This window comes from Sus scrofa, chromosome 14 (assembly GCF_054392235.1).
Source record: "Sus scrofa isolate SSC_HxYL_T2T_F1_AM1 chromosome 14, Sscrofa_HxYL_maternal_Yorkshire_Landrace_v2.0, whole genome shotgun sequence".
Classification (NCBI taxonomy): Eukaryota; Metazoa; Chordata; class Mammalia; order Artiodactyla; family Suidae; genus Sus; species Sus scrofa.
Genome location: NC_139396.1, coordinates 152,730,739 through 152,749,490, shown reverse-complemented (window position 1 = coordinate 152,749,490; position 18,752 = coordinate 152,730,739). Strand labels below are relative to the sequence as shown.

At 42.9% G+C, this 18,752-nt stretch overlaps 1 protein-coding gene across 7 annotated transcripts in view; it reads right to left on the bottom strand.

The window, feature by feature from the left end:
* The window catches only part of PLPP4 (phospholipid phosphatase 4), a 542,787-nt gene extending 527,603 nt beyond the window's left edge, over positions 1-15,184 (bottom strand). For 5 of the 7 annotated variants that reach the window (XM_084995727.1, XM_084995734.1, XM_084995733.1 and 2 more), the window contains exon 1: positions 14,864-15,184. The gene's annotated coding sequence lies outside the window, so the exon portion shown is untranslated. The remainder of the gene's footprint in view (positions 1-14,863) is intronic. The other 2 variants (XM_084995740.1, XM_084995737.1) reach the window with 1 other exon arrangement.
* Between the last annotated feature and the right edge of the window lie 3,568 nt (positions 15,185-18,752).

Here is an 18,752-nt window from a genome sequence, read left to right as displayed (position 1 = left end):
CTGTCTGCAGTAATATTACTCAAGATGCTGGCTCTTGCAATGGCTTCTCATTTGCAAATGATAATTTTCATGTTTACAAATGGGAACCGTCTAGGTGTAAAACTTGCTTAGGAAATCGATTATCAGGTACAAATATACAGCCCTCTTGATGAAATTTCCCAAATGTCCCTTTAGGAATTTAAAGGACTCTGCTGCCGCAAATCCAAAATTCTTTGATACTCGTCGTTTCATTTTACCTCATAACTTTAACTATGTTCTTGCAATTATCAACCCCTCAAAAAAATAAAATCTGTACCTACACGAGTGATGGTCAAACTTTGCGTTTTAGAGCCCAGATAGTCAGTGATTCAAACTAAAATGCCTCTAATGTTAGTAAATTTTTCCTAATCCACAAAGGGGAAAACAAAAACAGGGGCAATTGTCCCAATTTTACATTTCTATCTAAAACCGTCAGAAGTATGGAGTTCCCGTCGTGGCTCAGTGGTTAACAAATCCGACTAGGAACCATAAGGTTGTGGGTTCGACCCCTGGCCTCGCTCAGTGGGTTAAGGATCCGGTGTTGCTGTGAGCTGTGGTGTAGGCCGGTGTCTATAGCTCCAATTCGACCCCTAGCCTGGGAACCTCCATGCACCTCCAGTGAGGTCCTAGAAAAGACAAAAAATAAAAAATAAAAATAAAAAAGAAAACTGTCAGAAGTGCTGTTACTCGGAGAACAGCAGATACAATTAGTGAATTACTAACACATACTGAAGCCAATAGGGTTTCGATCAAATGGCTAAAAATGAACGTGATGGAGAGAACATTTTAATGCAACTTAATTTGTATAGCGCCACCGAAAGTAGGAGAGGCCCTGGAGACAACACCAAGTTGAAAAACTGTTTCCGCCCGTCAAAGGTCTGCAAATCTTTGCCGGATGGTCTGTGAAACTTGTCCGGGAAAACAGGACAGCGGAGTGAAGGCTCTCAGTGGAAAGCACCTCGGCGGATGAACACGCTTCCTCCTCCCAGGTGGTGGAAGATGGGTGGGCGGCGGCTGAACGCCAGAAGCAGCTGGAACCGTAAAGGGCAGGAGGTGGAAAGAGGAGGTAGGAAGAGGACTTTGCAGCTGGGTTGGGGAGAAAGAGGACATGGCTGAGAAAAGAAAACGCAAGCACCATGCCTTCTTCATGGAGAAGCAGAAAGTACAGCGTTCACCTGGGGGAGAAGACTTGGGCAGAGATGTAATTAGAGATACAAGTAGGACTCGGAATGAATAGGGACCTTGGATGCCAAGCTGGAGTCTAGATACTTTCCTTGAGGCAACTGGGAGACAATAGAGATGGCTGAAGAGGGATGATTTAGAAAGATTAATGTCCCTGCATTGTGCAAAACGCAGAGGAGTTGGTGAAATACAAGACGGGCGACCAGTGTCAGCCTACGGAGATAGATCAGGCATAAGCCGGGTGGGTGAAGAAGGCATGGAAGAGGTGCTGAAAGAGGGTTTGGCTTGGAGGCTAACTGGATAAGGAGGACAGAGACAAAGCAGACACTGTATTTCTAGGTCTAAATGACTGGGGTCATTAATCAAAAACGCTACAAATTCAAGGAGAGTAAATATGACGAGTGCTGATTTTAGACAAAAAATGTCCAGGATTGAAAGAATGACATTTATGCAGAGCTTGCCATGGGTCAAGTGCATTGTAAGCCCTTTATGGGTATCAGCTCACATCATTGTCCCAGACACTCCATGAGATGGATGTGTCACCTCCCCCCCCTTTTACAGACCAAAGAACTGAGGCCCACGATGCAGGGAGTGAATGGTAGAGTTGAGACTTGAACTGAGACCGTGGTTTTGCATTTACATTTCCAGTTTTCAAGAGGCAGCTGATGATGTAGGGTGGAAACCTAGACGACGACTCAGAGCTAGAGACGGAAATGTGGGAGAAAGACATGTGGGAGCCGTAATGGCAGCCTGGGAAGGGAGCAGAGAGCTGAAGGGGGAGTCCAGAGCAGAGCTCGGACCGGCCCTTGGTTTTGTTTCAACTGCAGATCTGAATTCAATAAAGATGACTAGCAGAATCCTGTGATAAATGACCTAAATTCAGAAACTGACTTTGAGAAATAAAGAGGCCAATTCTTTGTTTTCTTCCCATTCGCTGCCCTTGTCACTTTCCCTCCCCTTCTCACAGTGTCTGAGATGGGTGTCACGATCATCAGAGATTCAAGGGTCTGAGTCTAACCAGGAGAGAGAAACCACACAGCAATTTGAACAGCAAAAGGTCAATATAAAAGTATTAACTATAAAAGGGGATTCGATTTATGAGACAAGCTGAGAGGAAGTGAAAAGAACACCAAAGAATTTAGGACTAGCAGGGACAGAGAGAAGCCACCACCACTAGAGCTGAGAGAGGGCACTGCCCAGCTCACCCTGGAGCTGAGATCTGACCGAATTAGAAAGGGCACAACTGTGGCTCATTGGATGCAGAGGAGACATTGGTGAGCGTCTTCTAGGTGCCAGGGAAACCAGTTCACAAGGAATTGCCTCGCCAAAGGCACTCTTTTTTTTGGTCTTTTTGTCATTTCTAGGGCTGTTCCCACAGCATATGGAGGTTCCCAGGCTAGGGGGTCTAATCTGAGCTACAACCGCCGGCCTACACCACAGCCACAGCAACGCAGGATCCGAGCCACGTCTGCCACCTACACCACAGCTCACAGCAACACCTGGATTCTAGCAAGGCTGGGGATTGAACCCACAACCTCATGGTTCCTAGTTGGATTTGTAAACCACTGAGCCACGATGGGAACTCCACCAAAGGCAGTCTTGATTGAGGAAGAGGTGCTGGGGGGAAGCTGCTGGCTGCTGAAGGCGACTGCCTGTGAGTCCTACAGGGTCGGAGACATCCTGCTACAAAACCACCCAAGAGGAGTGCCAGGAGAGGCCACTGGCCACTGTGTACTACAGAGCTGAGCCTGGAGGAGCTGCAAACACGGCAGGAGCTTGGTGGAGGCTCAAGAAAGCTATGCATGCTAAAGGAGCTTGAGAGCAGGTGCAATCCAGGAGGTAAAACCCTTTCCTCCTGCAGTGTCTCTCCAGCCCCCTCTACTGCCAATCCTTCACTGTCAGCTGGCTCAGGGAAAACAGTTAAAGGGCCCAGATCCATTTTCACAGAGCAAGCAAAAAGGATGAATTTGGAGGAGAGACCCTAAGTCAATAACACAAATGTCCTCCTCAGTGATGTCCGTTTCCTCTCATGACGCTTTAAAAGCCATCCCGCTGTATTTGTTGATGCTGAGATTGCTGTTGTATTAGGGATGGTGGGGTGGCTGCTATTGTTGCTGTTGTTATTAAGGAAAAGAGAAAAACTGGAACTTTCTCATTCCCTTCCCAACCTGAAAGCCAAGCATAACCTGGGTGCCATAATATGCTAAGCATTGAACTAAGAACCAAGCTGCAGTGGAGGCAGAACCCTTTAAATTCGGCAAACTTGCCTGGAAGGAGTTTTGGCTGCCACCAGCACTCATTTCACTCATTGAGAATAAGTGTTCAAGTATTAAAACAGTTGATTTGAAAAGGAAAAGTAAAACTTGCTGAAGCTGTGATTATCTCTTTAGATAACTCACGAAGCCATCTGAACAACAAGGTAATAATATAAAATTCCGGGAATAACTGGGTGCAAGTTATTCAAAATCTAATAGCTCTCGTATATGAAATATTAACTCTGTATTACGTAAACCTCTCTTTCACTATAGCAAGGAGAAACTGTGAAGGATCACATAAAAATCTGTAAAATGATTGATTAGGTGGGATTGAGCTGCAAGAAGGAAAACATCCAAGTAAAAATCTACTTCCGAAATTCCTTAAAATTACAGAAACTGTATTTTTTAAAAGAATGTGCCCTGAAAAGCATGGGGATTGGGGAACAGCCTAAGAATGGATCAGAGAACTGGAAAGCCTGATGGAATTACTGGAATATAGAAAGCCAAGGAGACCAAACTCACCAAGACATGAGCAGAGGAAGAAACTGCTTAAAGAGAAGTGAAGTGTGCCAGCTGCTGGGCCAGGTGTAGGAAAGCCCAGCCTCAAGGGACACTGGCTTAAGGAGAGAAGATGCCATGATCTACTACCAGGGAAACCTAAAAAATGAACCAGAAGAGGCTGATCTACAATGGCAGTAATGTTAGGCCTCAGGCTAGAAGCCAAGAACGGCCCTGAAGAAAAGGAATGGCACACTTGCCACAAGCCCAGCTGTTAAAATTCATTTCCTGGCCTCTATGTGGTTACAATAGTGATGCTCTGGGCTATGATGTTTAAGTAGAAATCACCAGATAAGATTAGTATGTACCTTTTTACTCCTCACCTTTTCCCTTCTTCCTGTATAAGAACAGAATGTGATGGGTGGTGCTCTGGCAGCCATCTCGTGTTCATGAGGATAAGTGTCTCATCCTAAGGATGGTGGAGTAGAATGCTGATGGAGCATTGACTTTGTAGAGCTACCAGGCCAGGCCTGGATGGGGCCAGCTTCAGACTGCTGTCATATAAAAGAAAAATAAATTCTTATTCTATAACCTAGAGCTAACTATCATTTCTAACCCAAAAGGTACATAACTACTTAGCTTTGCAATACATAAAGCAAAATCTGATAGAGGAAAACAAAACAAAACAAAACAAAACTTAGCATGTCAACAATCAGTGGGAGATTTTAATACATCTGTTTCTAAAATCAATTGATCTTAAACATTATAATTAAAAGGCAGAAATTATCAGTCTGGATAAAAAAGCACAACCAAACTACATACTGCTAAAGACAGAATTTAAGTTTTTTAAAATGCAGACAGGTAGAAAAAAAAACAAAAACAAGATATGCCATGTAAACTTTGGGTATAAGAATCAACAAAAATAGACAAGGAATATTACAGAGAAAATGAGAATCATTTCAGAATGGTAAGTTGGCCAATTCATCAAGACATAATTCTAAATGTGACACACCTAATAATAGAGCTTCAAAACACATGCAGCAAAAATTGACAGAGCTAAAGGGAGAAATAAATCTACAATCATAGTTGGAGATTTTGTCATTTCCCTCTCAGTAATTGATGGAAAAAATTGACAGAAAATCATTAAAGATAAAAAAGACTTGAATAACCCCAGCTAACAACTTGACCTCACTGACATTTCTAGAACATGCCATCCAACAACTGCAGAATGCACAATCTTTTTACATGGCCATGGAATAGTTATTAAGATAGACCCTTAGCCCACACCAAAATCAGCTGGTGAAGCAAACAAAAATGAGGACTTAACACAACTGACAAGTTAGATCCAATAGATCTACATGTCACACATCCCAACAGATACAAAAGCACTTTTCAAATCACAAAAACCAGTGCCAAAAACAGACCGTGTACCTGACTATGGTAGGCAGCTGCCAGTACGGCCCCCAGTGAGCCTCACCTCCCAGTAAGCGCACCCTGTGTGGTCCCCTCCCATTGAGTATGGCTGCACTTGGTGGTTCCCTTCTGAGGGGTAGAATAAGATGAAGTGATGGTGTATGACTCAGAAACTAGGTCTGAAAGGGCTGTCTGGTGTTGCTTTCACTCTCTGGTCCCTCCTAGGAGAAGCCAGCTGCTATATAGAAGCCCACCTGGTGAGGAACTGAGGCCTCCTGCCAACAGCCATGTGAATGAACCATGGAAGCTGCTCCCCCTGCCCCAGTGGAATCTTCAGATGCTTCAAGTCCCCCAACAGCTTGTTGAAACCTCATTTTTTTTTGAAGACCGTATATAATTATATGCTGAAATTGAACTATCCAATTAAAATGATAATTTTCTGGAGTTCCTGTCGTGGCTCAGCAGAAATGAATCTGACTAGCAGCCATGCGGACGCAGGTTCGATCCCTGGCCTCACTCAGTGGGTTAAGGATCCAGAGTTGCCATGAGCTGTGGTGCAGGTTGCAGATGCAGCTTGGATCTGATGTTGCTGTGGCTGTGACATAGGCTAGCAGCTACAGTTCTGATTTGAATCCTAGCCTGAGAACTTCATATGGCACAGGTGTGGCCCTAAAAAGCAAAAAAAAAAAAAAAAAAAATATATATATATATATGTATATATATATACACACACACACACATATATATATAATTTTCTAGTACTGTTCAATAGAACTTCCTACAAGGATGGAAATATTCTATATTTACTCTGTCAGATATGTTAGCCATTGGCCATATACAACAACACTTGAGCAATTAAGATATGGTTAGCGCAGCTGAGGAACTGAATTTTTACATGTTATTTCATTTTAATTAACTTCAAAAAATACATATGGATGGTAGCAACCATAATACACAGCATAATTCTAGGAAAAAAATTACAAAAGAGGAGGAAACATTTACTTAGTCCAGACACTCTGAAAGAATTTGAAAGAACAGCTGAATATACACTCTAAAATTTTTTCCAGCCATAGATGTTTAATAGGTAAGTTCCATTCCTAAATATAACATTCATAAATAATACCTGTTATAAGTCTGCAGGGTATAGAAAGATCTCTGATACCAAATTCTAATAAGAAAGCATGTATCCACACACACACAGATGGAGATAGATATAAACATCAGTAAAACACAACCCCAACATCTCAGTGAGGAGGAGTCAGCAAACTCAGTCTGGTCTCTTACTGTTTTCATATGGTCCACAGCTAAAAATAGTTTTTACCTCTTTTAATCGTTAGAAATTAATGTTGCTACAGACTAGATAATGTATCTTCATGAATTCAACTTAAGATTACAAGGCAAAACAATACATGTGAAACATATACAAAAATCAATTCCCTTTTCATTACAGCCGTAAGACTATATATAAATGAAACTGAAGCACAGAGAGGTAAAGTAACATGCCTGAGGTCACACAGCAAGTTGTTGTCAGGGCCAAGAGCAGAATACAGTCTATGGCCTTAAACACCATACTCTGGGGTATGTCACATTAGCATCAAAATGCACTGTGTGGTGTTTGTAATGACTGGCCCACAAGAACCTACTGCAGAGCACAGGGACTCTACCCAATGGTCTGTGACGCTCTATATGGAAAAGAATCTGAAAAAGAATGGAAATGTGACTATGTACAACTGAATCACTTTGCTGTACAGTAAAAATTATCACAACATTGTAAATCAACTATCCTTCGATAAAAACTCTTAAAAATAAAGCAAACGCCATCTCCTTAGACAACAAAGATATGAACAAAGAGCTAGGTGTGTACATCGGAGCGGAGACTTAAGAGTGGGAGTTCCCTTCGTAGCTCAGCGGTTATAATGAACCCAACTAGGATCCATGAGGATGTGGGTTTGATCCCTGGCCTCACTCAGTGGGTTGAGGATCCAGCACTGCTGTGAGCTGTGGTGTAGGTTGCAGATGCGGCTAGGATCTGGCGTTGCTGGGGCTGTGGTGTAGGCCAGTAGCTGTAGCTCTGATTTGACCCCTAGCCTGGGAACTCCCAATGCCGTGGGTACAGCCCTAGAGAAAGAGAGAGAGAGAGAAAGAGAGAGCGAGCAAGAGGGAGCTTCTTAGAGGAAGTGACGTGCCACCTTGAAAACTGAGGGCTGCATTCTATGCCTCTATGATTACACATCTCTTATGTCTGTCTCCTTTCTAGACTGCGAGCTCCAAGGAGTAGAGCACTACCATTTGACCGGCCTTCCAAGAAATGACTATGCTCAATTCAAAGTCTAGGCACGGGTAGATACCATGGAGTTCCCATTGTGGCACAGTGGTTAAAGAATCTGACTAGGAGCCATGAGGTTTCGGGTTCGATCCCTGGCCTTGCTCAGTGGGTTAAGGATCTGGCATTGCCAAGAGCTGTGGTTTAGGTTGCAGATGCGGCTCGGATCTGGCGTTGCTGTGGCTGCAGTGTAGGCTGGTGGCTACAGCTCCAATTCGACCCCGAGCCTGGGAACCTCCATATGCCGCAGGACCGGCCCTAGAAAAGGCAAAAAGACAAAAAAAAAAAAAAAGAAAAGAAAAAAGAAAAAAAGCCTAGGCATGGGTAGATACCAGAATTAGGCAGGACCTATCTGTGTGAAAAGGCAGTTTTAAAAGTGAAATACATAAAAACTTATTGCAGAGCAGCATTAACAAATAAACATTTGTAATCTGATCACAGGAAGTACTATCTTTGAACTCTAAGTGAAATACTATCTCCCCCAAAAAAATTCCATTCTTATTAATAAACTTGTATTAAAAAATTATACTTTATGGAGTTCCCGTCGTGGCGCAGTGGTTAACGAATCCGACTAGGAACCATGAGGTTGCAGGTTCGGTCCCTGCCCTTGCTCAGTGGGTTAATGATCCGGCGTTGCTGTGAGCTGTGGTGTAGGTTGCAGACGCGGCTCGGATCCCGCGTTGCTGTGGCTCTGGCATAGGCCGGTGGCTACAGCTCCGATTGGACCCCTAGCCTGGGAACCTCCATATGCCGCGGGAGCGGCCCAAGAAATAGCAACAACAGCAACAACAACAACAGACAAAAAGACAAAAAAGACAAAAAAAAAAAATTATACTTTACTATTGCTATTGTTATATTTTGTTATATATCCAATTATATTTTGGATTTCATCAACCCAAAAAATGCAGAAATTTGTCCTCTCTTTTGATTTCTAAGTACTTTCATAATATCCTTGATTTCGCCTTTTGACCAGCAAAAGTCTCAAGTATTTACTATCTGATCCTTTACAGATGAAATTTGCCAATGCTTCATTTAAACAATATGGTTTATTTTCTCACTCATGCTCCATGTCCACTGCTACGGCAGGAGGCTGTGCTCATCATAGTTACTCAAGGGCACCAGCTGGCCTTGAATGTTCTGGTCACTAAGTCAAAAGGAGAAAAAAATACCCTGGACAACTGCTGTGATAATAAAATGCCTGGGCCAGAATTGTGACACGAGGTCCATTTTCAATCGGTTGAACCAAACTACTAACACGGCTGGATCCAGCTCCAAGAGATCTAAGAATTGCAATCCCACCACATGCTCAGAAGGCAGATGGCTGCACTAGTAACACAAGTATAGTGGGTTGAATGGTGTCCCCCGCCCCCGACCCCTGCTGCAAATGTCCATGTCCTAATCCCCTCAATCTGTGAATGTGACCTTATTTGAGAAAAGAGTCATTTATTATAAAAGCCCTAGAAAGCTAATACAAAATCTTACAGGACTATCTCAAAAATGAGTACAAATCTAACAAACCTAAATTAAATTTGAGCAAATCAAATCCAAAAAGTGTACTGTGACATTTCCAAATAGTTAAAAAGGGCTTATTCTAGAAAGAATAGAATGGTTCAACAGTCTCCTGATGAATTTACTTTGTTAACAAATTAACAAAGATCATCTCAATAATCAAAAGAATATATACAAAAAATTCAACTCATTTTCCCAATGAAACCCCCCCCCCTTTTTTTTTTTTACTTTAGGGCCATACCCACAGCATATGGAAGTTCCCAGGCTAAGGGTCCAATCATCAAAGCTACAGCTGCCAGCCTACGCCACAGCCATGTGGGATCCTAAACCCACAGAGCAAGGCCAGGGATCAAACCCGCATCCTCATGGACCCTAGTCAGGTTCATTAACCACTGAGCCACATAGGGAACTCCTCCAGTGAAACTTTTTTAATTGAAGTCTAGTTGATTTTAATACTATATTATGTTCAAGTGTACAGCATACTGATTCAGTGTTTTTACGGATTACATACCCCATTAAGTTCTCACAAATAATGGCTTTAACTGCCTATGTATAATATATCTTTATTTTATACATAGCCCTTTCCCCCTTCCCTCAACCACTAGTTTTCTATATCGGAGTCTGTTTCTATTCTGCTATATACATTCATTTTATTTTTAGATTCCACAAATAAGTGACATATTGCAGTATTTGTCTTTATCTCTTTGACTTATTTCACTAAGCATAATACTCCCTAGGTTCATCCACGTTGCTGCAAGGGCAGAATTTCATTCTTTTTATGTTTATTAAATATTAAATGAGTAATATTCCACTGTGTATATACCACATTCTCTTCATCCGTTCATCTGTTGATGGACACCTGGGTTGCTTCCATGTTTGGGCTATGGTAAATACTGCTGCTATACATCTTTTGGGGTGCATGTATCTTCTTTATTTAGTGTTTTCAGTTGGGGGGGTATTCTCAGAAATGGAATTTGCTGGATCATATAGTGATTTTCAGTTTTTTGAGGTCTTCCATACTGTTTTCCCCGTAACGGCTATACCAACTTACAGTCCCACCAAAGTTTCCCTTTTCTCACATCCTTGCCAACATTTGCTATTTGTAGACTTTTGGATAATAGCCATTCTGACACATGTGAAGTGTTACCTCATTATTGCTTTTATTCGCATTTCTCCAATTATCAGTGATGTTGGGTATCTTCTCATGTGCCTATTAGCTAGCTGAATGTTTGGAAGAAGGTCTATTCAGGTCTTTTGCCCATTTTTTTGATTGAGTTGTTTTGATAAGGAGTTGTATAAACATCATGTTCTGTTTATATGGTTTGGATATTAACCCCTTCTTGGTCATATCATTTGCAAATATTTTTCGCCATTCCATGTGTTGTCTTTTTCACTTTGTTGATGGTTTCCTCTGCTATGCAAAAGCTTTTAAGTTTAATTAGGTCCCATTTTTTTTTAATTGAAGTATAGTTGATTTACAAAATCATGTAAGTTTCAAGGGTATAGCACAGTAATTCAGTTATACATTTTTTTGTTTTTTTTCCTTTATAGATTATTACGAAATATTGAATATAGTTCCATATACTACACAGTAGGTCCTTGTTGGTTATCTATTTTATATAGAGTAGTATATATATGTTAACCCCTCTGCCTATGTGCTTATATTTGCTTTCATTTCATTTCTTTTGCCTTAGGAGACAGATCCAAAAAAAACACTGCTACGATTCACATCAAAGAGTGTTCTGCCTATGTTCCTTCTAGAAGTTTTATGATTTTAGGTCTCTAATCCATTTTAAGTTTACTTCTGTACATGGTATAAGGAAATGTTCCAGTCTCATTCATTTTTAGTAGTTGTCTCTCTGTTCCCAGCACTACTTACTGAAGAGACTGTCTTTTCTCCTCCCGATGAAACTTTAAACAAATTTAGGAAAAGATTGCTAAACTTTTCATAAAGACTATCTACCAGAAACCTACGACTGACATCATACTGAATGACAAGAAAAATTAAGGAAGGTCTAATTAAATCAGGAATAAGAGAAAGATGCCCACTAACAACCCTGCTATTCAACATTGTACTGGAGGTCTCTCTGTCAATGCAAGAATTGGGGCAGGGGGTGGGGTAAGAACTGTAAGAACTGGAAAAAGAGAGATGTTGTAATTAGGACAACATGTTCATCAACTTAGAAAATCCAATGGAATTGACTAATATTAGAAATAATTCCAATCATCAGAATCAAAGAAGGCTTCAGAAGGCAGCTCTATCCAAGGCCAAAGTCACTAGAACAGTAACTGGAAATTTCGTGGGGAAAGATTACATTTTCAGGAGGAAACCAAATCATCAGCAATCTAGGAATAAATTTATTAGGAAATGTATATGATAAAAATGAACAAAACCAGAAAGTTTTACTAGAGGAAAGAATTGCAATGTTCCTGAATGAAGAGATTTAATACTGCTAAGATTTTAATTCAAAAATTTATAAATTCAAATCAATTCCAATCAAAACCCCAAGAATTAATCATGTCAATACTAAAATTCATGTCAAAAATACCCAAGAATTTCCCAAGAAAACAGTTTTTTAAAATAATTAATGCAATTTCCTTAGCCGACGTGCTGAAGTGATAGCAAATACCACTGTGTAATTCAGAGACAGCAATTAGCACATAGGTAATGAAACTAAATGGAGAGACCAGGCGCTGATCCATATACTAAGAGGAATTTCCTATCAGATACCAACAACTCTTCAGATCAAAGGGGATGAAACAGACAATTCAGTAACCGTCACTGGACAAATCAAATATCCACTCACGAGAAAATAAAAACACACCTACCCCACACTACTCAAGCACAAAATCCAGATGATTATTAAAAAACAAAAACAGTAGCAGAAACTCTAGACCCATGCTTTTCTGACCTTGGCAGAACAACAACATACACAAAACCCAGAAACTATAAAGGAAAAAATTTACTTATTTGCTCATATAGAAATTGAAAACTTCTTGACAACAAAAGATCCTGAAGCAAAAACAAAATACCAGAGGACCATGAAGAAAAAATAACTACAGGATTAAAGTTTATAACACAAAAATATATAAAATGTATAATACACAAAGCATTCCTCTAAGTCAAGAAAAAGACAAGAAAAATGAACAAAGAGCATCAATATCTAAGCCACAGAGAAAGAAAGAAAACTACTAAACTTTGGAATGATATCATACATTGGTCATAATATATTACATTAAGACTACAAGAAAACCATTTTTGTCACCTAATTTTACAACATTTTTTTTTACTTTTGTGGGTGTACGTTCGCAAGGATGGTCAGATATTCTCATATTCTATGTCTGAAAGGACAATTTTGGCAAAAACATACTCTTTCAATTAGTCATTTCACCTCTAAAAATCCATCATACTGAAGTAGTTTTTAAATATCTATAATGATTTATATTAAAATAATTTTCAAGGAATTCCCATCATGGCTCAACAGTTAATGAACCCAACTAGCAACTATGACGATGTGGGTTCAACCCCTGGCCTCACTCAGTGGGTTAAGGATCTGGTGTTGCCATGAGCTGCAGTATAGGTTGCAGATGAGGCTTGGATCTGGCATGGCTATGGTATAGGCCAGTGGCTACAGCTCTAATTAGACCCCTAGCCTGGGAACCTCTATATGCCACAAGTGTGGCCCTAAAAAGACCAAAAAAAAAAAAAAAAGGAGAAAAGGAAAAAAAAGGAAAATGGAATTTTCAAGATTTTACTTAGAGGAGTTCCCATTGTGGCTCAGTGATAACGAACCCGACTAGTATCCATGAGGATGCTAGATAAAGTAAAACAGTAGGGGAAAAAAGCTGTAGAACCCCTTTTTCTCCTTCCCTGATCTCTCAACCATAGTTTCCATCCTTAAGGACGCCTGGCACTCACAGCTCGGCTCTCAGCTGCCCACCTGCCCAAATCACTCAAGAAGGAAGCACAGAATCTTTACATGTTACTATCACTCAATGAAATATTTGCATAAACTAAAAATGAATGACCCCGAGGCAGACAGTGTACAATGCAGGAGAAACATTCAGCAGGGAGGGAACACTGGAGACAGAGGCCTTCCCAGCCTCTGCCCCTCACCCCCCACCAAACGGGTTGTTGCTGATGCAGCTGATCCTGGTGGCAAACAGCTCAATTAGTCATTGGTTCTGTCATCAACCTCATGAAAAGGTAAGTTGATTTGCCTGTGAGTATATTTGATCATTAAAAACTCTGAAAGCCCCCGTGGGATAATTAAAGAGTATGAGAATAGAAACGTGAAAATACCATGATGGATGGCAGCAGACCAGTCCTGAAAGCACACCTGCAAGAAAGGCGCTGATATAATTGATGAAAACCTCAGACACTTTAAAACTTCTCAGCAGCCCAGGTCAAAGCTGGTGCTATATGTGGGCCTCTAAAGAAGCAATTTCAAGCTCCCCCAGGAGCAATTTCAAGCTCACAGCAGAGTTGCACTAAAGCAACTGTGTGTGTTCATGGCTCCTACCAATTTATGACTCGGCGAGTGTAAAACATCCCAAACAGCCCAGCTCATGTACAGACCCTGGAGATGGATGGCCGAAGGACACTGAGCTTATTAACTACAACCACGAAGCAGCTTTCACTTAGAAAGTAAAAATGGCCCTAGGTGTTAAAACTAAGACCCCCTGGCAGGAGAGCATTAATGAGGCTGGTTAGGAGGTGGGACAGAGTAGCGCCGGAGAGGAGGCATTGGTTCTGAAGCAGCAGGACTCTGCACAGGTGCTGTAGCAGGGACGAATCCCACCCTCTCTTAGGGATTCCTGGCATACCACACAATTCACCATTATCATCTCGGCCCACTGCATCATGTACCCCTTATGTGCCCAGTGGTATGCTGAGAACTGAGCCTCTAGAGATAAACTAGACGAGACCCCAACCCTCGGGATTCGTCTAGAGCTAACTTTCCCTGTAGAAGCACAGACACGAAGTAATTTAGGCTTCCTAGGCTACAAAGTCACACCTCAGTAGCCCGAGAAAGGGCTCTATGTAAACAAAGATAATATGTAAACAAACAGTCACAGCTGTATTCCATAAAACTTTTCAAAAGGATTTGACCTGCAGGCAGTGGTCTGCCATTTCCAGGTCTAGAAGGCCATTCAACAAATACATGGTCCAAACTACAATAATCGGAGCCTGCTATGGGCCCAGTACTGTTCAACATGCTTTATGATATTGACTCATTCAATCCTCATTACAACCCTCTGAGCTCGTGTTATTATGCCCATTTGACAGATGAGAAAACTAAGGCATAGAAATGGGACTCAGCCATGATCACACAAGCAGCAAAAAGGACGCGCGAGGGCTTGAACCATGCCGGTCCAGAGCCTGCACAGGTGAGGACTGCACTGCACCCCTCTCTGGCACCAAACTCCCTGTCAACAAGTATATGAGGCCAAGTGTGATTAGAAAGTTAGTAGGAAAAAGACTGGGACGGCAGAAGAAGGACGGGCTTGCATTGCATGGCTGGGCCTGAAGCTCGGGATGCAGTCTCTCAGGAAAACAGCTGTGGGGAAAAGACAACATTCTGGGCCCTGTTAGTTTTTTATTGCCGCCATTCCAATGATCACACACTCAGCAGCTCAAAATAACACAAACTTAGCATCTCACCGTTCTGTAGGTCGGAATACAGGGCACCTCCAGGCTTCTCTGCTCCAGTTCTTGCCAGGCCCAGGCCCAAGTGTCAGCGTGCCCGGCTCTTATCTGAAGGCCCTGGGAGTCGAACCTGCTGCTGCGCTCACTCAGGCTCTTGGCAGAACGTACCTGCTTGAGGTTGGAGGGCTGAGTTCCCATCTCCTCGTCCATCGTTGGCCGGGAGCCGCTCTCAGCCCCGTAGGCCGCCCGGATTCCTCATCCTGTTGCCCTCCCCGGCTTTACGCAGTGCGCTGACTCCTTCTCACACACTAACTTCGACCACAGCCCTCCTGCCTCCAGCTGGAGACTGTCTTCTGCTTTTAAGGGCTCGTGCGATTAAATTAGATGCACCTGTCCCTCCTGGAAGCTGGGCACTGCATACATAAGGTAAAGTTTTTGTTATTACAATTACTCATGATAATCTGTTATTTCTAAAAAAATAAATAAAAATAAAAATAAATTAGAGGTGCCTGGATGAGAGAGGCCACTCTCTGCATTTTCTAGTCTGTAGCATGAATGACACTGGCAAAGTCCCTTTTGTCCAACAAAATACATCACAGGTTCTAGGGATTAGGGTGTAAATACTGCTGGGGGCCCCTCTGCCTGCCACACAGGCAGAAGAAACAATACATGCAAAAGCCTTGGCATGGAAATTAAAATAAGGCCAATGTGGGCAGAGAAGAGCAAGATGGCAGATGAAGGAAGAGCTGGGCCGGCCCAGGCTGGAGGGGTGGTTGGGGGCTGGACATTGCGGGTCTTGCAGGCCATGATGAGAAGCTGAGATTTGGCTTGTAAGCAGGGGGACGATAACCTGATTCGCGTTGTTTTAAATGATGAGCTGCTGGGGAGAGATGGATGGGGGAGGGGCGAGAACAGAGGTGGGGAGATGAATTCAGTGGCTACTGGGTGGTCTAGAGTTGTGATAATGGCCATGGCAGAGCTGGAAGGAAGAAGGCGATTTGAAGCATATTTTAGGGGAGACCTGTTGATGGACTGGAGGCAAGTGGTGAGAGGCATTAGGAGTAAGAAGGAAAGGAGTTCCTGCTGCAGCACAGTGGGTTAAGACTCCAACTGCAGTGGCTTGGGTCGCTGCAGAGGTGTGAGTTCGATTCCCAGCCCGGCACTATGGGTTAAAGTTCCTGACCCAGGAACTTCCAAGTGCCATGGATGCAGGAAAAAAAAGAGAGAGAAAGAAAGAGAGAGAGAGAGAAAGAAGAACAGGTCTGGAGTTGAAGATAAGAGTTCAGCCTTGGACACACACCGCTGAGATGGCTCTCAGGCATCTAAGTAGATTTATAAAGTAGGCAACGTATGTTTGGGGAGGCAGGCAAATGCCACAGAGTTCTGCCCACTCCAAAAGATTTTCCCAGCAGCCACGATGGTTTGTTATCACAGGCCTCACTTCATTTGGGAAAGATTCGGGGTCTCCAGGAGGGTACCACTGAATGTCCCACCACACTCAATACCACAGCTCCCTCCTCAGGAGGCTGTGAGCCAGGAGGGAGGGAGAAAGGCACAGGATGGGACATTTTTGATGTTGAGAGACAAGCCCAGGGAGGTGGCTGGAGTGGGAGGCATCTCAGGAGGAGACCGTCAATTATAATGGACCTGCGTGAAAAACCTGCACCACACCACCCTCTGTTCAGCCCCAATCCCGGACTGCAGAGACAAAGATGTCAATTAAAGGGAAGCTGTGAGCTGTGAGCTGCTTGTCATCCAGCAGGGGGACAAGAATACTGGCTGGGGCAGAACTCATTGCCACTGCCTGCTGGAAAGGTACATGGCACAGGCTCCCCTGAGGATGCCCTGGGGCTGATCAAAGAAAGTCAGTGTGAAGTGGCACCAGTCTCAGCACACAGATGGATCCGGATTAGAAGTTCCTATTACAGTTCCCAAGAATTACTCTGGATCCTCTCCTCCACCTCAAGAGATGGACGTGCCATCCCCTGCAGTCCATGCACACTTAGGAGTCGGACTGCATGGTTTTATAGCCCAGCTTTGCCATTTAGTGTGCAACCTTAGGCAAGCCACTTAACCTGTGCCTCGGATATCTCATCTGTAAAATGGACACGGCAAGAGTCGTACTGGGGAGTCCACTCTTGGGAGAGCAAAATGAGGGGCTCTGTGGACCCACTCAATGAAATAAGCATAACCAGTGACAACTATTTAAAAGCAAACAAAAAACTACCATTTAAAGTCTCTGAAAATTGTCCTAAGGGCACATAGCAAATGAAGAAGCATTTATTCAAGAAAAGCGACTACCACTTGCTAAAAACTATGAGGTCTGTGGCCCCGGAGCCACAACTGCCTCCCACTCAGCTCCGCCCCCACCCCCGCCCATCCACTCTGGGCCACTGTGGCCAAGAAGAGGGCTCCCTCACCTCCTAAACAAGGGGTACAGACAAGCCAAGAAGACCAGAGGCTCCTGCCCACCCAGGGCCTGGAGTAGTGCTCAGAGTTTTCTGCGAGGAAAAAGCAGCTCCTAAAAGGAAATGACTTTCTTTGAAACAATGTGGGAAAGTTCAAACCTAACAGTGCTCTTGGAAACAATGCAGATTGTGATCATAAGGAAACAAGAGGAGGCTGGTAGCTTATTTAAGGGCACCAAGCTAAACCACAGGCTGGCTAGTTCACCAGAGAGATGCAGGAAGAGACAGCTAAGAGCCCTACTGGGGTCAAAACAAACCTCAAAGCCCGGCCTCCAAAGCTACCCCCCCCCAATTAAACTGATCCAATGTGGAGCAATTGAAGCCCCCAGGACACTGTTGAAAACAATAGAGCAATCAGCAGCAAATACTGAAGACTAACAGCTGGGTGTGATACCAAGTGAGGCAACCATCTTAATAGATGGGCAGAGACACAGTCAGAGAGAGCGCCCTGCTAAAACCACTGTCTTCCCAGGACTGTGTACACACTCTTGACTCTGGAACACAATCATTTCACTTTCTCTCCAGAGATAAAGGGGGTACTGCAGAGATTGAGAATAATTCTCCATCACCACCCTCATGGAATCATGTTCAGATTAGACAAGGTTTGCTAAAGCGCTTTGCAAACTATAAACTACACCGTATGTGTTGGGTAGCATTACCACTTAACAGGGCAATCACTATAAGGTAGTCATTCAAATGACAGATTCTGGGGTGAGTCATGTGGGTTCAGAGCCCAAAGCCTTCACTTCTTGACTTTGGGGGTTACCTAACGTCTCTCAGGCTCAGTAACCTCATTTATAAAGACATGTCATGTATGTCCCAGAGAACACACTTATAAAGTTTTAACTCATTACCTGGTACCAGCCAGTGACAACCAGTGAGAACTGCTATCATAAACATCAAGTAGCACCAGGTTGCTTTAGAAGCAGAATTTCCTGGGACCCCCAAAGCCAAATCTGAAAAAAGAAAGTCGACACTAATTCATTAACTTGTTAAAAACAAATAAGATCTAAGGAAATTTGTACCTGCCACTTTAAAAATACAGACATTGATCTGTTAGATGTTGTTAGTTCATTTCCATATTCCCAAGCAGGTTTTACTTTGTAAAGACATTTCTAGGGTGCATCCGAAGGGTATTTGCTGGTGGTGTACAGTGATGTACATTGTAGTGCCTTTGACATTAGAAAGACTTTCAACAGTTTCTCAAAGGCACAAAGGCTTATTCTTTTGTCCTTCAACTTGTCCTTAATAGAGATCACGCAAACGCTACATAGCTGCAGCTGTGCGGCTTCTGGTGGAAACACTGCAGGCCCTTTTTGGGTTTATACCTTAGGTTGGTCCCTGTCTGACCACTTTTTTCTCTAGATGAAAAGGTGACCCAATCTCCATGGAAGAAATACTCTGATGGTTGCAACCAATTCAGGAGGAAAGCAACA